The sequence below is a fragment of the Triticum aestivum genome, chromosome 5B (genome assembly GCF_018294505.1).
Source record: "Triticum aestivum cultivar Chinese Spring chromosome 5B, IWGSC CS RefSeq v2.1, whole genome shotgun sequence".
Taxonomy (NCBI): domain Eukaryota; kingdom Viridiplantae; phylum Streptophyta; class Magnoliopsida; order Poales; family Poaceae; genus Triticum; species Triticum aestivum.
In genome coordinates, this window is record NC_057807.1 from 20,121,715 (window position 1) to 20,148,516 (window position 26,802).

Consider the following 26,802-nt stretch of genomic DNA (forward strand, 5'->3'; position numbering starts at 1 on the left):
ACCACTAACCGGACACACTCCTCATAGTGCATGTCGTGGACTAGTTTCTTGGCAATATTCTCAACCACCACATTTGCACGATCCTTCTGACCCTCAACGCATGTATAGAAATCCTACAAACATGCATACATGTGAGTAGCGTTAAATCATGACTATGGCAAATTTAAACCTTTTGGTATTGACATTTAGGTGTTTGAAAGGACTTACCCAGAAATCATTGACCACTCGCATGGCTCTGTTATCAAAAACCCTCTGACGCATATCCAGGAAATCTGGTGCAAGTTTGTAGTGATCCCATGACCAAGCTGGCTCAATGATACCGTTTGGCAAAGTGACCAGTCCAGGATAATTTAACCTACAAAGGCCCCCAATGATGCCACTCGGCGACCGTGGTAGACACCTCTCACCACCTTTTACTAAGCTTCTGCATTTCGAAGAGTGAAGTCATATTATATGTGAGGAAATGACAAAAGGTACAATTTATATGGGATGAGTCGAGATAACCACTTACTTCTCTCCCATTGGTTTAATCAACACATCTCTATGCACATATGGACGTCTTGGAAGCTTTGAAGGACCACGCAGCCACACTTTCCCTCTGGAAGTAGTGCTGATAGTCAAACCGCTCGGTTGTGAACCACTCACCTCGTGGTGCTCTGTCACCCGTGAGGGTCCATCCCCACCCTCAAAAACTTGACAAACAACTAGCCTCCTCTCGGCGGCGGCGTCCTCCACCACCTCCTCCTCCTCATCCTCCACCACCTCCTCCGCAAAATCCTCCTCGTCCTCCTTGTCACACGCCTCATCCCCATCCTCTGTTTCCTCCTCCCGAGCACGGTGAAGCACTGCATCAGTGGGTCAAGGAGAAGAAAGAGGTGCTCTACTCCGGGCTGCTTTACGTACTCCTCGTCCGCCTCCTCCTCCTGCCTCACCTACCCCCCTCCTCGTCCGCCTCCTCCTCCTGCCTCACCTACTCCCCCTCCTCGTCCGCCTCCTCGTCCGCCTCCTCCTCCTGCCTCACTACTCCCCCTCCTCGTCCTCCTCCTCGTCTGCCTCCTCCTCCTGCCTCACCTACTCCCCCTCCTCGTCCGCCTCCTTCTCCTCCCCCGCGTGGTACTCGACCTTGTTTGGCATGTTTTGCCGGACGGGTGTCTAGACCCGCCAATCCTTTGGCCTTCTTGGCGGTTGTGGCAACCGATGAAGGAGCGGCCACCGCTTTCAGCGGTCGAGCAGGTTGATCATTGTACAGATCATTCACTTTTTTCAAACTTTCATTTGGAATCTTCTTGCTACCTGTCATGTTTCAATCACCTGATACGAAGAAGAACAAACCAGTTAGTACATATGATACAACTTGATGTAAATACAATAAATAAATCACATATGAAGAATAAATGGAATTGTCACAATAATACATATAGTTGTTACACACACAAATACATAGAGTTGTTGCACACACGAATACATAGAGTTGGTGCACACACGAATACATAGAGTTGTTACATAGACGAATACATAGACTTGTGACACACATACATAGAGTTCTCACACGATTACATGGAGTTCTTAGAAATAAGGGTCAATATCAGGTGCAACATTTGGATCAGGGCTTTCATCATCGCTATCATGCCCGTTCATACATTCATCCTCGAAGTCTTCAGGGGGGCCCTCATCCTCATCTAGCCCCATGTGCCATCGCATAAGTAATGCCAAATCTTGAGGGTCAGAAACATCCTCGTATTCGTCCTCTGCATTATCTACTTCCATGTCATCCATGGCCTCATGTTCCATAGCATCATGTTCGGGATGCACGCCATCATCTTCCTTTGCATCATCTTCGTCTTCGTCAGTGTCTGCTTCTTGAAAGAACTCTCCCTCGTATGTGTTAGGGTTTATATGGTAATCGTCCTTGTTTGGGGTAGGTACCTTGATATGCGAGGGTACCTTGTACACGATGTCCCACTTCAAGGGATTGATATATTCCGTAGATGTGCATGCGTATGGGAGAAAAACACTTGTGTAGCTTGTTGAGCCATAATATAGACATCATTTCCTGCATATTTTGATGCTCGTTCAACTTCGACAAAGCCAATACTAGGGATTCGTCTCACTTTCTCAGGATTGAGCCAGCTGCATCTCAATACGATGGGCTTCACTCCTTGTAAACCACAATAATGCAACTCATAAGTTTCCTCGATGGTTCCATAGTAGTGACGTCCATCTGTCCCTAGACAATAGACCGCACTATTTATTAACCTTTGGTTGGGCCTCTCACGTGTGTGTTTATCAGTGTGGAAGCAATACCCATTCATGTCATATGCCTTAAATGACTTGGCCTCGTATTCAAAACCTTTGGCTACTTCTCTTACTTTGGCGTCCATATCAACCTCCTGATATGCCTACATGATTAATAGGAAATTGTCTGGTTCATTATGGAAGCATTATCGGCAAGTAAGATCAACTTGAAGTAACATAAAGTTAGAAAAGTTACTTTTCTTGAGAACCAAGAAATGAAACCGCATCAGTATTGGTATCTTCAAGAAGGTCTGCTGATTCTTCATCGCTAGGAGGCCGTGGTAGCTTCCAGAATTCGTTCTGAAATTCCCTAGCAATAGGAAGAATTCGACTTAGAACTCAAGGCTAGTGAGTAGTTCTCAATAATGGTGTCCTACACTTACTTTATGTACGGTTGCACTTCTTCCATGTTGGTCAACACATAGATCATAATAGTCGACCATGGTGGGTTCTTCATTGTAACGAGGAGCTGGATTCAACCTAGTATGAATACTATCATGATAGTACTTTGTCGGGGTCGTGGCCACCTCCTCGTTCAGGTATGCCTCGGCTATGGAGGCTTCAATGCGGGCTTTATTCTTACATTACCCACGAAGATGCTTGAACTCCCGTTCAGGTGCATACTGCCATCGGAACTGCATAGGTCCTCCCATTATAGCCTCATATGCGAGATGTAAGATCATATGTTGCATCGGATTAAAGAAACCTGGCGGAAATATCATCTCTAACTTGCATAGCAACTCAGGTGCTTGTTCCTCCAACTTTGCAACCCCTTCATAATCTAGTTCTTTGGCACAAAGCTGACGGAAGAAGTAGCTCAACTCCGCCATCACTCGCCAAATATCCTCTCTGACATACCCTCGAATCATCACAGGCATTATCCGCTCAAGCCATACATGGTAGTCATGACTCTTAAGGCCTCCTATTCGCTTTGTAGCCATATTCACTACCCTCATGATATTAGCTGCATATCCATCAGGGAAGTACAAGTTGTTCACAATCCATTGGAGAACTTCCTTCCTTTGGGGCATTGAAGGGTGGGCTGGTGGCTTCTTCCAAGAATTACCTTTTGCACGAGGCACCAAATTTAATTTTGGGCTGTTGCATAGTTTGGCTTGATCGATCCTAGCCTGAATGTTATCCTTTGACTTCTCGGTGTCGAGGAGCGTGCCGAGTAAGGCCACCGCCATATTCTTTTCAGTGTGCATTACATCAATGTTGTGTGGAAGTAGAAGATCTTTAAAGTAAGGGAGCCTCCATAAGCTTGGAATGTGAGTCCACTGGTGTGTCTCTCCATATCCCACAAAACCTTTCCCATCGAGCTCTTCCTCGAGAGCATCTAACTTATCCTTAAGCTAGGCGCCGGTCATAATAGGTGGTGGCGGGTCATCAACAATAACACCTTTTTGGAAGTTCATAGCATCTTGCCTGTATGGGTGATCAAGACAAAGGAACTGCCAAAGTTGATCAAAGCATACATACTTGTGACCCTTAGCTAGCCAAATGAAAGTCACACGCTGTCGACACACTGGGCAAGGCCACTTCCCCTTTACACACCAACCACAAAATATCGCACGTGCCGGTAGGTCATGTAGCCATGTGTGGTACCAGATATGCATATTGAAGTGCTTCTTTCAAATGACATCGTATGTCCGGACCCCGTTGTTCCAAGCAACAAGTCGTCCACCAATAGCTCCATATACACACTCATATGCTTCCCAGGATAGTTAGGACCTGGAATTATCAACGTTAGGAATATGTGATGTCGTTGCATGCAAATGCCAGGGGTCAGATTCAGGGGGATAACATATACTGGCAAACAACTGTATATGGCAGCCATCAAACCATATGGATTAAACCCGTCGGTTGTTATCCCAACAGCTACACTCTTCCAGTCATCTGTTTTCTTATGAATTTCAACAAATTTCTTCCATGCTTCACCATCCTGTGGATGTTGCAACTTTTTCGTATTGTACATCTTCCCTTCGGCGGCCCATCTCATATATTGGGCAGTTTCCTCGGTCATATAAAGCCTCTGGATCCTTTCTGTGAATGAAAGATATCGAAGGATATTGACGGCAATTGTGAGCTGCCTCTTGCTACCATCATCATCTATTACCTCAATATACCTAGAGGATTTGCACTTGACACAATAATTCGTATCTTTATGTTCATTTCTAAATAACATGCATCCGTTTGGACAAGCATGTATTTGCTCGTACAGCATCTTAAGTAAACCGAGGATTTTGTTCGACTCGTACATGTTCTTTGACAATATATTTTCTTTAGGCAACAGGCTAGCAATAACTGACAAGAACTCATTGAAGCAAATTATGCTCATGTTATGGTTTGCCTTCAGGGCCATTAGGCGTGCAATGCCATCTAGTTGAGTAACCTCTGTATGGGCGTGAAGGGGTTTTTGTGCCGCAAACAAAGCTGCATGATACTCTTCAGGGCTTTCCGGCTTCTCCTCGGAGTTCGGGTCCTCCCATGGATCCGCACGGCGGATGTCATCTAACAGGTTTTCAATCCGAGTATCATATTCGCTGGTGCGTTGTCGCACCACCTCCGCCCAGGACTGTTCTGTCTCACCATGGAAGATCCACCGATAATTGCCTGGCGTAAACCCATATTTCCCTAAGTGTTTACTCATAGTAATCTTATCTCTTTCATTCTGGTTATCACACTCCGTGTATGGGCACCAAATCACACGAACTGGCGTTTCTCCAGCAAATACTAATTCCAGGAAATCATTGGTCTTCGACCTCCACTCAGGGGTCGTACCCTCCATGCTGGGATGTCCGATGTACATCCACTCATGTTCTTCCATCCTCTGATATAAAGTGAAACACAGACATAATTTTTTATGCAACAAGTGGTTCCATCAGGTTTTACGACATGCACTGAGCTATGTAATAGGTACAGATAGGTCCTAATCCCACCCGAGAATGTGTAGGTTGGGTCCACTTTCATGACGTACTCCGACCCGAGACAAAATTTCGGCAGCACCTCCCCGCTGTTCTCCAAATACACGTCTCAGCAATAAGTCAAGAGGATGTGTATCTAGAGAACAACAAGGAGACACTGTCGAAATTCTGTCTCGGATCTAAGTACATCATGAAAACAACCCGTCTAAGCATCCTCGGGTTGTCCATGGAAAACGTGGACAATTCGAAAAAGTTGAGGTTATAAATATGCAAAGACTTGCATATTTATAGATACAACCCTTCCGAACGGGAGACACCTAGGTTACGCGACTATTTCGGTGATTACCCTTGAAGCGTGCAACGGAATTCACTCTCTCTTGTCAAAATAGATGCATGTCCTGCATGAAAGAATGAAGTTGTGTCAATCATATGTCAAACACACAAACATCAATAACACTCACTCACACACACCCCACACACAAACACACTCACATATCCATACACACACATCACACACTCACTCACACATGCACACACACACATCAATAGCACCCCTCTCCCACACACTCACACTCACATACACCATTCATTATATATGCACATATATACACACCTAAATATAAAAAAAATCTTTCATTATATATGCACACCTACACCAACATCACTCACTAACACACACACATACAAAGCACACACTCACACACATTATTCACTATATATGCATATATATACATCTTTTGTTGTAATGGAGAGGGGGGAACCACTTTTATTTCAAAAAAATGAGATTGAGTAGGGGGCTTCACCAATAGGGCAGGGGGCGGCGGGGGAGGTGGATGTCGGTCGAGGTGGAGATCAGTGGAGGGGATGTCGTGCTGGTGGTGCTCTGTGAAGCTTGGCCGAGATGGTGGCGGTGGACGAGCTCGATGGAGGTGGCGGTGGGGGGGCTTGGTGGAGGTGGAGGGGCGGGGGAGGCACTCCAGGTGGCGGCGGTGGCGGAGGCGGCGGCGGCAGCACGAAGGGGCGGCGGCGGACAGAGGGGACGGGGGCGAGAGAAACAGAGAGAGAAGAGAGGAGTGAGCACGCGCGAGGTGGAAATTTTGCATAAGTCCCCGCGGGAAACATTTCCGAGAGCCAACTTTTAGCGACACTCGGTAAAAGTATTAACCTAGATCTCGGGGGCTTTTCCGAGAGCCGCACCGACAGTAGTTACCGAGGGCCGTCCAGCAGTACTCGGCAATGGCCGCATTTTTCAAGAGCAACTCTCGGTAAATCATCCTTCTTGTGCATTCTCCATAATATGTATTATACTTTTTTTGTTGTTTTCTTCCATGCTTGGCAAACAACCTTAGCACATCATAATTACCGTCTTGTGTTTTCTTTTTCAAATTATGGGCCTCGCCCGGTTCTAGAGACTGGCACCCCTCCGGTGGCCGCGACAGTCTAGGGCATTGATCGGCACCGAGAGGGTGTAGTCCATGGTGAATAACTGCTTCTCCGTGTTAGTGCATGTCATCGCGAGATGACAGACCAAGTCTAGGCCAAAGCCATAGCAAGATCCCATTTGCGTAGACCCGACGCGTCCGTTCCCTCCTCCAGGTGCCGGCCGTGAGGGGGCCACACCCCATAGAGGCGTGCCGCCTCTTAGGACATGCCACCACACCGTACGGCATGTATGAGGGCCCGGTGCGATGCTCCGGCGGCATTGCTACCCCCAGGGCCCCCGTCCCGCCTAACCTTGTAGCGTTTGATAACGGAATCTATCCCTTTGACTTTGCACGGATGGGCTTTGACCAGTGGAACTCTCCTCCCGGTTGTGTTAGGTCAGCCCATAGGAACACTTTGGAGCAACATCCGGGCCAAAGCCACAGCAAGACCCCATCCGTGTAGATCTGACGTGTCCGTTCCCCCCTCCAGGTGCCGGCGGCCGTGCCATCAGTGAGGTGGGGGGCACACCCGGAGACGCGGGCCGGGCGTTTGCAACTACCACGACACTTCCAGACTTTTGAGAGGCCGCCTACGCAAGATTTGGTGACATGTGCTAGCCCCCGTAGTCCGCCGGCCACAGTCGTAGACACGCGAAGAGCAATCCGCGGAGAGGGAAGTGTTCAGATACTTCTCCATCACCAAAAACTATGAAAACTTACCATCAGTCCTATAGCACATGTGCCCACGTCGTGTAAAAAACTCATGATTTTATCGCCCTCCGAGTATTTAATAATATTCACGCCGCATCGTTACCACAGAACGTCTACTACTGTGTCATAGCCGTCCTTGAGGGGGGCCACACCCCGGAGACGCGTGCCGCCTCTTCGTACATGCCACCACATCGTACGGCATGTATGAGGGCCCGGTGCGATGCTCCGGTGGCATTGCTACCCCCAGGGCCCCCGTCCTGCCTAACCCTGTAGTGTTTGACCACGGGATTTAGCCCTTTCTCTTTGCACGGACGGGCTTTGACCAGTGGAACTCTCCACCCGGTTGTGTTAGGTCAGCCCATAGGAACACTTTGGAGCAACATCTGGGCCAAAGCCACAACAAGACCCCATCCGTGTAGACCCGACGCGTCCATTTCCCCCCTCCAGGTGCCGGCAGCGGCGCCGTCCGTGAGGGGGGCACACCCCGGAGACGCAGGCCGGGCGTTTGCAACCGGCACAACACTTCCAGACTTGTGAGAGGCCACCTACGCAAGATTTGGCGGCATGTGCTAGCCCCCGGAGGCCGCCGGCCACAGTCGTAGATACGCAAAGAGCAATCCGCGGAGAGGGAAGTGTTCAGATACTTCTCCATCACCAAAAACTATGAAAAATTACCATCAGCCCTATAGCACATGTGCCCACGTCATGTAAAAAACTCATGATTTTATCGCGCTCTGAGTATTTAATAATATTCATGCCGCATCATTACCGCAGAACGTCTACTACTGTGTCATCGCTGTCCGTGAGGGGGGACACACCCCAGAGATGTGTGCCGCCTCTTCGGACATGCCACCACACCGTACGACATGTATGAGGGCCTGGTGCGATGCTCCGGTGGCATTGCTACCCCCAGGGCCCCCGTCCCGCCAAACCCTGTAGCGTTTGACCACGGGATCTAGCCCTTTGTCTTTGCACGGACGGGCTTTGACCAGTGGAACTCTCCACCCGGTTGTGTTAGGTCAGCCCATAGGAACACTTTGGAGCAACATCCGGGCCAAAGCCACAGCAAGACCCCATCCGTGTAGACCCGACGCGTCCGTTTCCCCCCTCCAGGTGCCGGCAGTGGCGCCGTCCGTGAGGGGGGGGCACACCCCGGAGACGCGGGCCGGGCGTTTGCAACCGCCACAACACTTCCAGACTTGTGAGAGGCCACCTACGCAAGATTTGGCGGCATGTGCTAGCCCCCGGAGGCCGCCGGCCACAGTCGTAGATACGCAAAGAGCAATCCGCGGAGAGGGAAGTGTTCAGATACTTCTCCATCACCAAAAACTATGAAAAATTACCATCAGTCCTATAGCACATGTGCCCACGTCGTGTAAAAAACTCATGATTTTATCGCGCTCCGAGTATTTAATAATATTCACGCCGCATCATTACCGCAGAACGTCTACTACCGTGTCATCGCTGTCCGTGAGGGGGGACACACCCCAGAGATGCGTGCCGCCTCTTCGGACATGCCACCACACCGTACGACATGTATGAGGGCCTGGTGCGATGCTCCGATGGCATTGCTACCCCCAGGGCCCCCGTCCCTCCAAACCCTGTAGCGTTTGACCACGGGATCTAGCCCTTTGTCTTTGCACGGACGGGCTTTGACCAGTGGAACTCTCCACCCGGTTGTGTTAGGTCAGCCCATAGGAACACTTTGGAGCAACATCCGGGCCAAAGCCACAGCAAGACCCCATCCGTGTAGACCCGACGCGTCCGTTTCCCCCCTCCAGGTGCCGGCAGTGGCGCCGTCCGTGAGGGGGGGGCACACCCCGGAGACGCGGGCCGGGCGTTTGCAACCGCCACAACACTTCCAGACTTGTGAGAGGCCTCCTACGCAAGATTTGGGGGCATGTGCTAGCCCCCGGAGGCCGTCGGCCACAGTCGTAGACATGCGAAGAGCAATCCGCGGAGAGGGAAGTGTTCAGATACTTCTCCATCACCAAAAAGTATGAAAAATTACCATCAGTCCTATAGCACATGTGCCCACGTCGTGTAAAAAACTCATGATTTTATCGTGCTCCGAGTATTTAATAATATTCACGCCGCATCGTGACCGCAGAACATCTACTACTGTGTCATCGCTGTCCGTGAGGGGGGCCACACCTCAGAGACGCGTGCCGCCTCTTCGGACATGCCACCACACCGTACGGCATGTATGACGGCCTGGTGCGATGCTCCAGTGGCATTGCTACCCCCCAGGGCCGCCATCCCGCCTAACCCTGTAGCGTTTGACCACGGGATCTAGCCCAATGACTTTGCACGGACGGGCTTTTATCAGTGGAACTCTACACCCGGTTGTGTTAGGTCAGCCCATAGGAACACTTTGGAGCAACATCCGGGCCAAAGCCACAGCAAGACCCCATCCGTGTAGACCCGACGCGTCCATTTCCCCCCTTTAGGTGCCGGCGGCGGCGCCGTCCGTGAGGGGGGGCACACCCTAGAGACGCGTGTCGGGCGTGTGCAATCGCCACAACACTTCAAGACTTGTGAGAGGCCGCCTACACAAGATTTGGCGGCTGTGCTAGCCCCCGGAGGCCGACGACCACAGTCGTAGACACGCAAAGAGCAATCCGCGGAGAGGGAAGTGTTCAGATACTTCTTTAAAGTTCTCTCTCGGTGCCGGTCTAGAAAGTTGACCGGCACCGAGAGAGGGGGTATGCCACGGTCAACAACTTCTTCTTCTCATGTTTTTTACTTTACACACTCTTTAAAGTTGAGTTTTGAAAAAAATCATCAAAAGTCATGGAATTTATAAACTTTGGTCGTAAAAGCATATGAAATATGAGATTCAAAAAAGATAGTGAAGAACAAAGACAAAAAGAGAAGGGGAAAATAAATTAGAGCAGTGGTTACCGAGGGTCGATTTTCGGCTCTCGACAATAGCAACCTTTTCCGAGGGCCGCTCTCGGTAAAGCATCCAACCTAGATCTCTTTCCTTCTTGTGAATTCTCCATAATATGTATTATACTTTTTTTATTGTTTTCTTCCATGCTTGGCAAACAACCTTAGCACATCATAATTACCGTCTTGTGTTTTCTTTTTCAAATGATGGGCCTCGCCCGGTTCTAGAGACTGGCACCCCTCCGGTGGCCCCGACAGTCTAGGGAGTTGATCGGCACCGAGAGGGTGTAGTCCATGGTGAATAAATGCTTCTCCGTGTTAGTGCATGTCATCGCAAGATGACAGACCAAGTCTATGCCCGTTCTGTACGGGATCGCCCACCGAAGACTCTATCTTAGGGATGAACGCAGCCGGTCCTCGACGTTCCCGCCCATGTGTGTGGTTTGTGAAGAACTTGCCACGTCTAGGACCTGCTTTGCTTATTCAAATAGCACACCACCCCTGCATGCATATGCATGGGCCACGCGCATGTACGGGTACCCCCCCCCTCGGGCGGTCTCTGTATCGAGCACCCATCCGGTGGCCCCAGTGGTCTAGGGCGTTATTTGGCACCGAGAGGGTGTAGTCCATGGTGAATAACTGCTTCTCCGTGTTAGAGCATGTCATTGCGAGATGATAGACCAAGTCTAGGCTCGTTCTGTCACGGGATCACCCACCGAAGATTCTGTCTCGGGGACGGACGCAGCTGGTCCTCGACGTTCCTGAAGGAAATATGCCCTAGAGGCAATAATAAAGTTATTATTTATTTCCTCATAACATGATAAATGTTTATTATTCATGCTAGGATTGTATTAACCGGAAACATAATACATGTGTGAATACATAAACAAACTTAATGTCACTAGTATGCCTCTACTTGACTAGCTCATTAATCAATGATGGTTATGTTTCCTAACCATAGACATGTGTTGTCATTTGATTAACGGGATCACATCATTAGGAGAATGATGTGATTGACTTGCCCATTCCGTTAGCCTAGCACTTGATCATTTAGTATGTTGTTATTGCTTTCTTCATGACTTATACAAAGTTCCTAGAACTATGATATTATGCAACTCCTATTTACTGGAAGAACACTTTGTGTGCTACCAAACATCACAACGTAACTGGGTGATTATAAAGGAGCTCTACAGGTGTCTCCGAGGGTACATGTTGAGTTGGTGTATTTCGAGATTAGGATTTGTCACTCTGATTGTCAGAGAGGTATCTCTGGGCCCTCTCGGTAATGCACATCACTATACGCCTTGCAAGCAATGTAGCTAATGAGTTAGTTACGGAATGATGCATTACGTAAACGAGTAAATAGACTTGTCGGTAATGAGATTGAACTAGGTATTGGATACCGACGATCAAATCTCGGGCAAGTAACATACCGATGACAAAGGGAACAACGTATGTTGTTATGCGGTTTGACCGATAAAGATCTTCATCGAATATGTAGGAGCCAATATGAGCATCCAGGTTCTGCTATTGGTTATTGACCGGAAATAGTTCTAGGTCATGTCTACATAGTTCTTGAACCCGTAGGGTCCGCACGCTTAACGTTACGATGACAGTTTTATTATGAGTTTATAAGTTTTGATGTACCGAAGGTTGTTCGGAGTCCCGGATGTGATCACGGACATGACGAGGAGTCTCGAAATGGTCGAGACATAATGATTGAATATTGGAAGCCTATATTTGGATATCGAAAACATTCCGGGTGAAATCGGGATTTTACCGGAGTACCGGGGGGTTACCGGAACCCCCCCCCCCCCGGGGGTTAATGGGCCTACATGGGACATGGGGGAGAAGAGGAGGACCGGCCAGGGCAGGCCGGGCGCCCCCTCCCATAGGACAAGGAAGGGGGGGCAGCGCCCCCCTTTCCTCTTTCCCCTCCCTCCTTTCCTTCTCCACCAATGCAAGAGGGGGGAGTCCTACTCCCGGTGGGAGTAGGACTCCTCCAGGTGCACCCCTAGGGGGCCGGCAGCACCTCCCCCTCCCTCCTTTATAGACGGGGGCAGGGGGCACCTCTAGACACACAAGTTGATCATCGTGATCGTTCCTTACCCATGTGCGGTGCCCCCCTCCACCATATTCCACCTCGGTCGTATCGTTGCGGTGCTTAGGCTAAGCCCTGCATCGGTAGAACATCATCATCGTCACCACGCCGTCGTGCTGACGGAACTCATCCCCAACACCCTGCTGGATCGGAGTCCGGGGACCGTCATCGAGCTGAACGTGTGCTGAACTCGGAGGTGCCGTACGTTTGGTGCTTGGATCGGTCGGATCGTGAAGACGTACGACTACATCAACCGCGTTGTCATAACGCTTCCGCTTACGGTCTACGAGGGTACGTGGACAACACTCTCCCCTCTCGTTGCTATGCATCACCATGATCTTGCGTGTGCGTAGGAAAATTTTGAAATTACTACGTTCCCCAACAGTGGCATCCGAGCCAGGTTTTATGCGTAGATGTTATATGCACGAGTAGAACACAAGTGAGTTGTGGGCGATATAAGTCATACTGCTTACTAGCATGTCATACTTTGGTTCAGCGGCATTGTGAGATGAAGCGGCCCGGACTGACATTACGCGTACGCTTACGCGAGACTGGTTTCACCACTACGAGCATTCATTGCTTAGAGGTGACTAGCGGGTGTCTGTCTCTCTCACTTTAGTTGAACCGAGTGTCGCTACACCCGGTCCTTGCGAAGGTTAAAACAACACCAACTTGACAAACTATCGTTGTGGTTTTGATGCGTAGGTAAGAACTGTTCTTGCTCAGCCCATAGCAGCCACGTAAAATTTGCAACAACAAAGTAGAGGATGTCTAACTTGTTTTTGCAGGGCATGTTCTGATGTGATATGGTCAAGACGTGATGCTATATTTTATTGTATAAGATGATCATGTTTTGTCACCGAAGTTATCGGCAACTAGCAGGAGCCATATGGTTCTCGCTTTATTTATGAAATGTAAATGCCCTCTAATTGCTTTACTTTATCACTAAGCGGTAGTGATAGTCGTAGAAGCAATAGATGGCGTAACGACAACGATGCTACGATGGAGATCAAGGTGTCGCGCCGGTGACGATGGTGATCACGACGGTGCTTCGAAGATGGAGATCACAAGCACAAGATGATGATGGCCATATCATATCACTTATATTGATTGCATGTGATGTTTATCCTTTATGCATCTTATCTTGCTTTGATTGACGGTAACATTTTAAGATGATCTCTCACTAAATTATCAAGAAGTGTTCTCATTGAGTATGCACCGTTGTGAAAGTTCTTTGTGCTGAGACACCACGTGATGATCGGGTGTGTGTGACGCCCCCGATTCAATCGTACACTAATCATGCACGCAAATGTGTACGATCAAGATCAAGGACTCACGGGAAGATATCACAACACAACTCTAAAACATAAATAAGTCATACAAGCATCATAATACAAGCCAGGGGCCTCGAGGGCTCGAATTCAAGTGCTCGATCATAGACGAGTTAGCGGAAGCAACAATATCTGAGTACAGACATAAGTTAAACAAGTTTGCCTTAAGAAGGCTAGCACAAACTGGGATACAGATTGAAAGAGGCGCAGGCCTCCTGCCTGGGATCCTCCTAACTACTCCTGGTCATCGTCAGCGGGCTGCACGTAGTAGTCGGCACCTCCGGTGTAGTAGGGGTCGTCGTCGACGGTGGCGTCTGACTCCTGGACTCCAGCATCTGGTTGCGTCGACCAGAAAGAAAGGAAAGGGGAAAAAAGGGGGGAGAAAGCAACCGTGAGTACTCATCCAAAGTACTCGCAAGCAAGGAGCTACACTACATATGCATGGGTATATGTGTAAAGGGCCATATCGGTGGACTGAACTGCAGAATGCCAGAATAAAAAGGGGGATAGCTAATCCTGTCGAAGACTACGCTTCTGGCAGCCTCCGTCTTGCATCAAGTAGAAGAGAGTAGATTGAAGTCCTCCAAGTAGCATCTCCAAGTAGCATCTCCAAATAGCATCTCATAGCATAATCCTACCCGGCGATCCCCTCCTCATATCCCTGAGGTAGAGCGACCACCGGTTGTATCTGGCACTTGGAAGGGTGTGTTTTATTAAGTATCCGGTTCTAGTTGTCATAAGGTCAAGGTACAACTCAAAGTCGTCCTGTTACCGAAGATCACGGCTATTCGAATAGATTAACTTCCCTGCAGGGGTGCACCACATAACCCAACACGCTCGATCCCATTTGGCCGGACACACTTTCCTGGGTCATGCCCGGCCTCGGAAGATCAACACGTCGCAGCCCCACCTAGGCAAAACAGAGAGGCCAGCACGCCGGTCTAAACCTAAGCGCACAGGGGTCTGGGCCCATCGCCCATAGCACACCTGCACGTTGCGTACGCGGCCGAAAGCGGAACTAGCCCCCTTAATACAAGAGCAGGCTTACGTTCCAATCCGGCGCGCGCCGCTCCGTCGCTGACGTCTGAAGTGCTTCGGCTGATACCACGACGTCGGGATACCCATAACTACTCCCACGTAGATGGTTAGTGCGTATAGGCTTGTAGCCGACTCAGATCAAATACCAAGATCTCGTTAAGCGTGTTAAGTATCCGCGAACGCCGAACAGGGCCAGGCCCACCTCTCTCCTAGGTGGTCTCAACCTGCCCTGTCGCTCCGCCACAAGTAACAGTCGAGGGCCGTCGGGAACCCAGGCCCACCTCTACCGGGATGGAGCCACCTGTCCTTTCAGCCCCCTCGTCAGAATCACTTGCGGGTACTCAATGAGCTGACCCGACTTTAGTCACCATCTGTATAGTATGTATATATGTATAGTATATACCCGTGATCACCTCCCAAGTGATCACGGCCCGATAGTATAGCAAGGAAGACTGTCAAGAATGTAGGGCCAATGATGATAAACTAGCATCCTATACTAAGCATTTAGGATTGCAGGTAAGGTATCAACAGATGTAGCGACAATGTCAGGCTATGCATCAGAATAGGATTAACGAAAGCAGTAACATGCTACACTACTCTAATGCAAGCAGTATAGAGGAGAATAGGCGATATCTGGTGATCAAGGGGGGGGGGGCTTGCCTGGTTGCTCTGGCAAGAGAGAGGGGTCGTCAACTCCGTAGTCGAACTGGGCAGCAGCAGCGTCGGTCTCGGAGTCTACCGGAAAGGAGTAACGAAGGGGGAACACAATAAATAATAGAGCAATCAAATGCAACACAAAGCAAGACGCGGCAATACGCGGTGCTAGGTATGACCTAACGTAGGGATGGGCGATACCGGTGAAGGGGGAAACATCCGGGAAAATATCCCCGGTGTTTCGTGTTTTCGGGCAGAGGAGCCGGAGGGGGAAAGTTGCGAGTTTGATATGTTAGGGGTGCGTGGTGGACGAACGGGCTACGTATCCGGGTTCGTCTCGTCGTTCTGAGCAACTTTCATGTTGAAATTATTTTCATCCGAATTACGGATTAAAAGATATGATTTTCTAAAGATTTAAATCATTTTCTGATTTTATTTATTCATTTAAATCCAACCTTATCCAAAACAGTGTTTGCTGACGTCATCATGACGTCAGCATGACGTCAGCAGTCAACAGGGGCGTTGACTGGTCAAACTGACGTGTGGGTCCAGCGGGGCCCACCTGTCATACCCTGTTTAGGCTAATCAGGTTTTAGCTAAACTAATCACAGTTTAATTAGACTAATTAGTTAATTTGATTAATCTAATTATGATTAATTAACTTAATTAATTCCTTAATTAATTAATTAATTAATTAATTAATTTTATTATTATTAATTTTAATTCCTTTTTTTATATAAAACGTTCTGGGGCCATGGGGCCTGAATGGCAGTGGCCCATCTAGCCTAACGGGCGCTGGGCGCGTGGCTAATGGGCATGGCCCGAACAGGCGCGTGCCCGAGGGGCGCTGGGCACGCACACGGAGCACGCCGGCGGCCAGGGCCAGGGGAGGCGGCAAAGGGGTGGCCGCGGACCGGCTGGGTGGAGCGGGCGCAGGGGCATGCGGCTAGAGGTGGTAGGGGGAGGCGCTCGATAGTAGGCAACAGCAAGCGAAGCAACAGCGATAGCAGTTGCAGGCGAGCAGCAGGGGACGAGGCCGCGTTGGGGGCTCGCGCGCGAGTTGCCGACGGCGCCGGCGAGCGTGTGCGAGGGGGGGGGGGGACGCCGGGTGGCCGCGGTGAGCGCGGCCGGTGCGGGCGCATGCGGGGAAGAGAGGAGGGGGCCTCACAGAGGGTGTGTAGGGACCGTGGCAGCGTGGGTCGAGGGGGGAACGGGGACGACGTCGACGAAGCCGAGGCGGAGGAGCTCCGGGAGGAGGACGAGGACGCGAGGTGGTGACTCCGGCGAGGGGGCTCCTGCGGCGGGGTCGCGGCGAGGCGGCACCGGGCGGCGTCGGTGAAGGGGGGGGGGGTCGGGGCCCTCTGCCCCAATCCGGACGGGGGAAAGGGGAGAGAGGCGTGCGGGGTTGGCGATGGGGATGGGGCGGTCCAGCAACGGCGGGGCGGGGTGGTCGCGCGCGGGGCTCTCCCCTGGCGGCGCTGGAGGAGAGGGTGGAGATCGTGGGGAGTGGGGGTGAAGTGGGGAATGGGTTAGGGTTTGGGGGAGGGGGTTAGTAGGCGCCGGCTGGGCCGGCCTGGTTGGCCCAGAGGCCAGCTGGGCTGTGGCCCAGTGGGGGAGGGGGGGGTTCTTTCTCTTTTTCCCTTTTTTTTGGTTCTGTTTCCTTTTCTTCTTTTGTTTTTATTCTATTTCTTTTCTGTTTTCTTTTATTTTAGTTTTATAAAATTACCACTAGTGCCTAATTTGTATTAACCAATAAACTACTACGAGATTAATTCTTAACGCATAATAAAATAGTGTTAGCATTTTATAAATTCAATAGGCCTTTGTTTAATTGTCTTCACTATTGTTTTAATTGTTTTAGGGCCTTTAAACATTTTATCAAAGTTTGGTTGCTCCACCATAATTATCTATGCAATATTTGGTTCACTCCGAACATTTTAGTTTTAATATTTGAAAACTTTTATTGTTTGTCTATTTTTGAATTCGAATTTGAATCGGTTTCGAACTAACTCGAGATCAGCAACTATAAACGAGGTGACGTGGCACCATTAGCAGAGGATCACTGTAGCTTAATTACCCGGGCGTCACAATTCTCCTCCACTACAAGAAATCTCGTCCCGAGATTTAAGCGGTGGAGTAAGGGGGCGAAGGTGTTGGTAGCGAAAAACCTAACGAGTCTTCTCGGTCTTGGCTTCCCTTTCGAAGAGGTTGGTCCCTTTCGTTGATGTCTTCATTTCACTGCTTCAAGTCACCATGATCAATTTGTCATCCTTTCTTCGGGATCTCCATCGTACTTACGAATAGGTAAGGGGCAGCTCTACGACGATAGGATGTTACAAGGGAAAATCTTCTGGGGGTTTCCCAAGTATGAACATATGAGTATCTCTCGAGTTGAACAAATGAAACACATCGAGAGCAAAGTAAGACGGTGCAATAAGAAGTTTCAAGCGAATAGGCAGTCGTTCATTGCCTGAAACAGAGTGTGAATGGGGGTTCAGAGCAACAGGAATAAGTATTGTGTCCGATACCAGAATTGATCACTAGGAAGGTGGCTCGCAAATTACATACGAAGTCAAGCTATAGGAATAACTTTGGCAACAGGGTGTATAGGAGAGTCAGGTTTCGATCCTGTGAAACTGTGGGTTATGGGCCCACCATGTGGTTCCTTTTTTTTATAATAGGAGCAGTGACATCTTGCACGGTCATGATAGCAAGGCATGTCAGGGAGTACCATGTCAGCTATGTCGGCAACAACGTTGGTACCAAGGGCGAGGGACGAAGAGAACCATTTTCCTGCTCGTTGAAACGAGGCGGACCAATAGGCAAGGTTCCCGTCCATCGGTGGTTACCGGAATGTCATCATCAATAGTAACAAGGTCCTACTGACAGAGTTGTACATCGAGGTATATACATAAGCAGGAGAATATTACTGCTTAGATCCTATAGATCACAAGAAGGGTTAAACCAAATAATGGAAAGGAAAATGTGTTTAAACACATATATCAGGGGTATATCCTTCCCAAGGACAAGTAGAGCATGATATCCTTGGCAGGATATAATGTAGAAAACTCCTTAGGAAAGGGGAGAGAAATTTCATGACATTACCGATGCAACGGTGTTTGGGGTAATTGAGCAAGTAACATTTAGCATTGGGCTTCAAATGTTCTTGTTGAAAATCGGAGCACCACCGACATGCTTTGAGATAGCATTGACATGGTCTATAGGTGAAGATCAGACTTTGGAAACAACAGGATCCATCAGGAACAACTTATAAAATAAGTCTTACAATTTCCTCATTGAAGAATGGATAACCTTGCTGAAAAGGAAACTATAACACTTGGTCCTCCGGTCAGGTGTGCATGACATCACCTTACCGGGTCATATGAGGATCAATGTTATAACTCTTGAAAATATGTTCCAACCATCATATCTGACCGAGATTCAGATCTGATTGGGGTCATGATACCTCAGACCCAGGATGCCTGAGAAGAAAAGGTGTAACACAAATTGTCGAGATTGTATGTTAAGATTCTCCAGAATTGAACTATGGATGCAAGTTCAGAAACAAGAGTTCATCAGTAAACCAAGGAGAGGATGAGGGGGTGGCTGATGGTCTCAGCGACAATTCCTCGAGATTTCCAAAAAGATGGATTTCCACAATCATGTGATCAAGGAGATAACATTTGTCAGATCAAATGATATCATGATGTATGCCTGAGGAAAACATACGCAATTAACCAGTGGGTGAAAGGTGCACCGGAATTATGGGCTTAGGTAGCAAGATCAATATTAGAATGGTGATTCGATAACCAATGATCTAAGAATGAATTATCGACCATTAACTTCAAAGCAATAGGGTTGCTAGAAGTTTTGAAGTCATGCATAATAGTTCAATTGTCGGTTCTCCGGTTAGAACAACACGGGGACCAAGGGAGGAACGGATATGGCAAGAAGTATCACCTGTATCAAGAATTCTTAAGAGGTGGTGAAATTCCCACGACATTCTTGACATAAAAAGATGGTAATACTCCAAGGTAAAGGAGAACAAATGCTGGATAGCAAGGATCTCAAGGTATGCACAAAACACGAACAAGTGTGTTGGGGGAAGGCAAGAATGTTGTCGATGATAACACAAATCATCGAGGGGCAAGGATGGTATTTCTCATCAGGATTCGATTGATTTCCTATAAGAGCTCAGAATGTTGATGATGATCACGACACAATTGTCGAGAGATTTCATGAAGATGTAATCGATCGGTGATGACATCAGTCAAACGAATGATGAAGCGAAAGGTTATTGGAACCATGGGTATGTCACAAACTCGAAACCAAGCTTGTTGTTCAAGGACAAACGATACGACGAGGAAGATTGATTGTAAGATTAGCTCACCGTCGAAATTTATGCTCCGGGAAGGACCCGGTAGCACAATTAAAATTTAGCACGATAATGATATAGCCAATCAGGCTAGGAATGACGTGATCGAGTACAAACTCGTAAGTAATGAAGGTTACCAAGAGTTGTTTAATCGCGGTGCGGACTCGAGTCAGTTATCGGTGTCTTTGAGTGTTTAATAACTAAGAGTCCATGAAAAATTGGAATCAGTGGTAAGGTAGCACTTGATGAAGAACTCATAATAAGTTATGCAGTACCATGATAATCTCGAGATACCAGGGGGGTAATACTCAACACAAGATCAAAGTAAAGGTCAGACTGGTGTATTGATCCATAGAAGACAATTGTTTTAACTTGTCCGAGAAATGGAATCAAAGAAGAACAATCATGGTCGGAACCACGGTTGCAAGGGATCAATTCACAGATACCATATGTTAGCTATCAAGGAAATAGTTATTATTACAAGAAGCTTCCATGATAGGATATACATCGCGTCCATGGGCATGAACACAAAGTTCAAGGTCGACTCCCACTTCTCCAATGCATAACCTTTCATTCACTTCTCGCTTTGATAAAGGCATTAGTGTTGAAAGTTTTACCTGGTGAAATACCAGATGAGTATGACTCGTGAAATCTTCCGAGTTCACACATATTAAGGAAGGCATAGGTTCAACCCATCCGGGCATCTTACGAACATATACCACAAACTTCGGGGTAATTAATACAAGCTCGAAAGTAGAGCATTGTTGGTCAAGCAGAGGATACAATGTACCAAAGGCATTATGTATCAGGGGAAAGAGCTCACAAGGTGATTAATTATGAAGGACATAAAATCCAACAAAGGAACCGATGGTCTACAACGGAGCTGGTGTGGATAGCGATACTCTATCAAAGGAAGAAGGAATGCAAGTGCACCGGATTATAGAAACAACTGACTAACTCAATTGTCAAATGCAAAGGAATTATGATTCCCAAATCAAGGGATCAGAAGAAATGCTCTGATTAGGGGTGGATAAGTTGAATAGCCTTAGGGTACAATCAAAGACAATTCGATTGGTCGAGAACCAATTCCAGTTAAAAGAATGGCAGCTCAGCCGGAAAAGTAATTTATAAGGATCAATGATGATTGCGTGTATTCGCAAACATATTGAGTCAATAGACCCAAAATGATAATGACAAGGAATGTCAATAAGACTACGAGACTTATGGGATTAACCATAATGCGAGCAAGCAAGAATTTCAAGAGCCAAAGGCTCCAAAGGATTTTCAGAAGATCGAATAATATTTCGAAGACTTTTGTGAAACTCATGAACAACTGGGGATGAGCGGATACTCGATAATTGCAATAATTAACCGTAGGGGTATTCAGGTGACAAAGAACAGCAAGGCAGTAAGCTCAAAGGATTATCGAAACAACGACGAGTTTTCAGGTTATCTTGTAATAACAAGACCAACTGGGGATGAATGTAAGAATGACAACTGCAAGTAGTTATCCATAAGGGTTTGCGGTGGAAGGGGAATTGCAAACGCGATGAACACAAGTTCTCGGGTTAACAGCGGAGAGTATCTTCAGGGTCTTCTGGTGCAGCAGACGATCATCAGTAACAAGGGGCTCTCCGGGTGAAAGTGATAACGAGATCCTATTGTTAGATTTAGTAAACTTCATTTAACCCGAATAGAGGAGAGATCAGCGTCCCAGAGTAAAGGTCGAGGAGTAAAAGATCCTAGTACCACCCAATGGAGACGTGGGCCCATGGGCCGCACAACCATGTTAGTAAAAGTTTTGTAAAGTCTAGACTCGACTTCGGCCAAGGAGTTGGAAGGGGGATTCCTATAGGCAGTTGGCTCTGATACCAACTTGTGACGCCCCCGATTCAATCGTACACTAATCATGCACGCAAATGTGTACGATCAAGATCAGGGACTCACGGGAAGATATCACAACACAACTCTAAAACATAAATAAGTCATACAAGCATCATAATACAAGCCAGGGGCCTCGAGGGCTCGAATTCAAGTGCTCGATCATAGACGAGTTAGCGGAAGCAACAATATCTGAGTACAGACATAAGTTAAACAAGTTTGCCTTAAGAAGGCTAGCACAAACTGGGATACAGATCGAAAGAGGCGCAGGCCTCCTGCCTGGGATCCTCCTAACTACTCCTGGTCGTCGTCAGCGGGCTGCACGTAGTAGTCGGCACCTCCGGTGTAGTAGGGGTCGTCGTCGACGGTGGCGTCTGACTCCTGGACTCCAGCATCTGGTTGCGTCGACCAGAAAGAAAGGAAAGGGGAAAAAAGGGGGGAGAAAGCAACCGTGAGTACTCATCCAAAGTACTCGCAAGCAAGGAGCTACACTACATATGCATGGGTATATGTGTAAAGGGCCATATCGGTGGACTGAACTGCAGAATGCCAGAATAAAAAGGGGGATAGCTAATCCTGTCGAAGACTACGCTTCTGGCAGCCTCCGTCTTGCATCAAGTAGAAGAGAGTAGATTGAAGTCCTCCAAGTAGCATCTCCAAGTAGCATCTCCAAATAGCATCTCATAGCATAATCCTACCCGGCGATCCCCTCCTCATATTCCTGAGGTAGAGCGACCACCGGTTGTATCTGGCACTTGGAAGGGTGTGTTTTATTAAGTATCCGGTTCTAGTTGTCATAAGGTCAACGTACAACTCCAAGTCGTCCTGTCACCGAAGATCACGGCTATTCGAATAGATTAACTTCCCTGCAGGGGTGCACCACATAACCCAACACGCTCGATCCCATTTGGCCGGACACACTTTCCTGGGTCATGCCTGGCCTCGGAAGATCAACACGTCGCAGCCCCACCTAGGCAAAACAGAGAGGCCAGCACGCCGGTCTAAACCTAAGCGCACAGGGGTCTGGGCCCATCGCCCATAGCACACATGCACGTTGCGTACGCGGCCGAAAGCGGAACTAGCCCCCTTAATACAAGAGCAGGCTTACGTTCCAATCCGGCGCGCGCCGCTCCGTCGCTGACGTCTGAAGTGCTTCGGCTGATACCACGACGTCGGGATACCCATAACTACTCCCACGTAGATGGTTAGTGCGTATAGGCTCGTAGCCGACTCAGATCAAATACCAAGATCTCGTTAAGCGTGTTAAGTATCCGCGAACGCCGAACAGGGCCAGGCCCACCTCTCTCCTAGGTGGTCTCAACCTGCCCTGTCGCTCCGCCACAAGTAACAGTCGAGGGCCATCGGGAACCCAGGCCCACCTCTACCGGGATGGAGCCACCTGTCCTTTCAGCCCCCTCGTCAGAATCACTTGCGGGTACTCAATGAGCTGACCCGACTTTAGTCACCATCTGTATAGTATGTATATATGTATAGTATATACCCGTGATCACCTCCCAAGTGATCACGGCCCGATAGTATAGCAAGGCAGACTGACAAGAATGTAGGGCCAATGATGATAAACTAGCATCCTATACTAAGCATTTAGGATTGCAGGTAAGGTATCAACAGATGTAGCGACAATGTCAGGCTATGCATCAGAATAGGATTAACGAAAGCAGTAACATGCTACACTACTCTAATGCAAGTAGTATAGAGGAGAATAGGCGATATCTGGTGATCAAGGGGGGGGGCTTGCCTGGTTGCTCTGGCAAGAGAGAGGGGTCGTCAACTCCGTAGTCGAACTGGGCAGCAGCAGCGTCGGTCTCGGAGTCTACCGGAAAGGAGTAACGAAGGGGGAACACAATAAATAATAGAGCATTCAAATGCAACACAAAGCAAGACGCGGCAATACGCGGTGCTAGGTATGACCTAACGTAGGGATGGGCGATACCAGTGAAGGGGGAAACATCCGGGAAAATATCCCCGGTGTTTCGTGTTTTCGGGCAGAGGAGCCGGAGGGGGAAAGTTGCGAGTTTGATATGTTAGGGGTGCGTGGTGGACGAACGGGCTACGTATCCGGGTTCGTCTCGTCGTTCTGAGCAACTTTCATGTTGAAATTATTTTCATCCGAATTACGGATTAAAAGATATGATTTTCTAAAGATTTAAATCATTTTCTGATTTTATTTATTCATTTAAATCCAACCTTATCCAAAACAGTGTTTGCTGACGTCAGCATGACGTCAGCAGTCAACAGGGGCGTTGACTGGTCAAACTGACGTGTGGGTCCAGCGGGGCCCACCTGTCATACCCTGTTTAGGCTAATCAGGTTTTAGCTAAACTAATCACAGTTTAATTAGACTAATTAGTTAATTTGATTAATCTAATTATGATTAATTAACTTAATTAATTCCTTAATTAATTAATTAATTAATTAATTATTTTTATTATTATTAATTTTAATTCCTTTTTTTTATATAAAACGTTCTGGGCCCGTGGGGCCTGAATGGCAGTGGCCCATCTAGCCTAACGGGCGCTGGGCGCGTGGCTAATGGGCATGGCCCGAACAGGCGTGTGCCCGAGGGGCGCTGGGCACGCACACGGAGCACGCCGGCGGCCAGGGCCAGGGGAGGCGGCGAAGGGGTGGCCGCGGACCGGCTGGGTGGAGCGGGCGCAGGGGCATGCGGCTGGAGGTGGTAGGGGGAGGCGCTCGATAGTAGGCAACAGCAAGCGAAGCAACAGCGATAGCAGTTGCAGGCGAGCAGCAGGGGACGAGGCCACGTTGGGGGCTCGCGCGCGAGTTGCCGACGGCGCCGGCGAGCGTGTGCGAGGGGGGGGGGGGACGCCGGGTGGCCGCGGTGAGCGCGGCCGGTGCGGGCGCATGCGGGGAAGAGAGGAGGAGGGGGCCTCACAGAGGGTGTGTAGGGACCGTGGCAGCATGGGTCGAGGGGGGAACGGGGACGACGTCGACGAAGCCGAGGCGGAGGAGCTCCGGGAGGAGGACGAGGACGCGAGGTGGTGACTCCGGCGAGGGGGCTCCTGCGGCGGGGTCGCGGCGAGGCGGCACCGGGCGGCGTCGGTGAAGGGGGGGGGGGGGTCGGGGCCCTCTGCCCCGATCCGGACGGGGGAATGGGGAGAGAGGCGTGCGGGGTTGGCGATGGGGATGGGGCGGTCCAGCAACGGCGGGGCGGGGTGGTCGCGCGCGGGGCTCTCCCCTGGCGGCGCTGGAGGAGAGGGTGGAGATCGTGGGGAGTGGGGTGAAGTGGGGAATGGGTTAGGGTTTGGGGGAGGGGGTTAGTAGGCGCCGGCTGGGCCGGCCTGGTTGGCCCAGAGGCCAGCTGGGCTGTGGCCCAGTGGGGGAGGGGGGTTCTTTCTCTTTTTCCCTTTTTTTGGTTCTGTTTCCTTTTCCTCTTTTGTTTTTATTCTATTTCTTTTCTGTTTTCTTTTATTTTAGTTTTATAAAATTACCACTAGTGCCTAATTTGTATTAACCAATAAACTACTACGAGATTAATTCTTAACGCATAATAAAATAGTGTTAGCATTTTATAAATTCAATAGGCCTTTGTTTAATTGTCTTCACTATTGTTTTAATTGTTTTAGGGCCTTTAAACATTTTATCAAAGTTTGGTTGCTCCACCATAATTATCTATGCAATATTTGGTTCACTCCGAACATTTTAGTTTTAATATTTGAAAACTTTTATTGTTTGTCTATTTTTGAATTTGAATTTGAATCGGTTTCGAACTAACTCGAGATCAGCAACTATAAACGAGGTGACGTGGCACCATTAGCAGAGGATCACTGTAGCTTAATTACCCGGGCGTCACAGTGTGATAGGCTCTACCTTCAAATACAACGGGTGCAAAACAGTTGCACACGCGGAATACTCAGGTTAAACTTGACGAGCCTAGCATATACAGATATGGCCTCGGAACACGGAGACCGAAAGGTCGAACGTGAATCATATAGTAGATATGATCAACATAGTGATGTTCACCATTGAAAACTACTCCATCTCACGTGATGATCGGACATGGTTTAGTTGATTTGGATCACATGATCACTTAGATGACTAGAGAGATGTCTGTCTAAGTGGGAGTTCTTAAGTAATATGATTAATTGAACTTAAATTTATCATGAACTTAGTAACTGATAGTATTTTGCTTGTCTATGTTTGATGTAGATAGATGGCTCGTGCTGTTGTTCCGTTGAATTTTAATGCGTTCCTTGACAAAGCTAAGTTGAAAGATGATGGTAGCAATTACACGGACTGGGTCCGTAACCTGAGGATTATCCTCAGTGCTGCACAGAAGAATTACGTCCTGGAAGCACCGCTGGGTGCCAGGCCTGCTGCTGATGCAACTGACGACGTTAAGAACGTCTGGCGGAGCAAAGCTAATGACTACTCGATAGTTCAGTGTGCCATGCTTTACGGCTTGGAACCGGGTCTTCAACGATGTTTTGAGATGTTCCAAGAGTTGAAGTTAATATTTCAAGCAAATGCCCGGATTGAGAGATATGAAGTCTCCAATAAGTTCTATAGCTGTAAGATGGAGGAGAATAGTTTTGTCAGTGAACACATACTCAAAATGTCTGGGTATAATAATCACTTGATTCAACTGGGAGTTAATCTTCCTGATGATAGTGCCATTGACAGAATTCTTCAATCACTGCCACCAAGCTACACGAGCTTCGTGATGAACTATAATATGCAAGGGATGGACAAGACTATTCCCGAGCTCTTTGCAATGCTAAAGGCTGCGGAGGTAGAAATCAAGAAGGAGCATCAAGTCACTAGTAGAAAACGGAGCTTTAAAACCGGTTTGTAAGGGCCTTTAGTGCCGGTTATGGAACCGGCACTAAAGTGTGGGCACTAAAGCCCCCCCCTTTAGTACCGGTTCGGCACGAACCGGCGCTAAAGTGCCACCACGTGGCGTGAGCTCGCGCCCTAGTATGGGGGACCTTTAGTACCGGTTGGTGTTACCAACCGGTACTAAAGGTTTTTTTTGATTTTTTTTTGAAAATTTTGAAAAAAAATAGGTTTTTTTCGATTTTTAATTTTTTTGAATTATTTGATGATTTACTCTCTAATCACCTCTCTTAACTGCTCAAGTGTGGATCACTCATTCCAAATCATCTAACTTCCCGACTGGTCACCCATCCCTCTCACT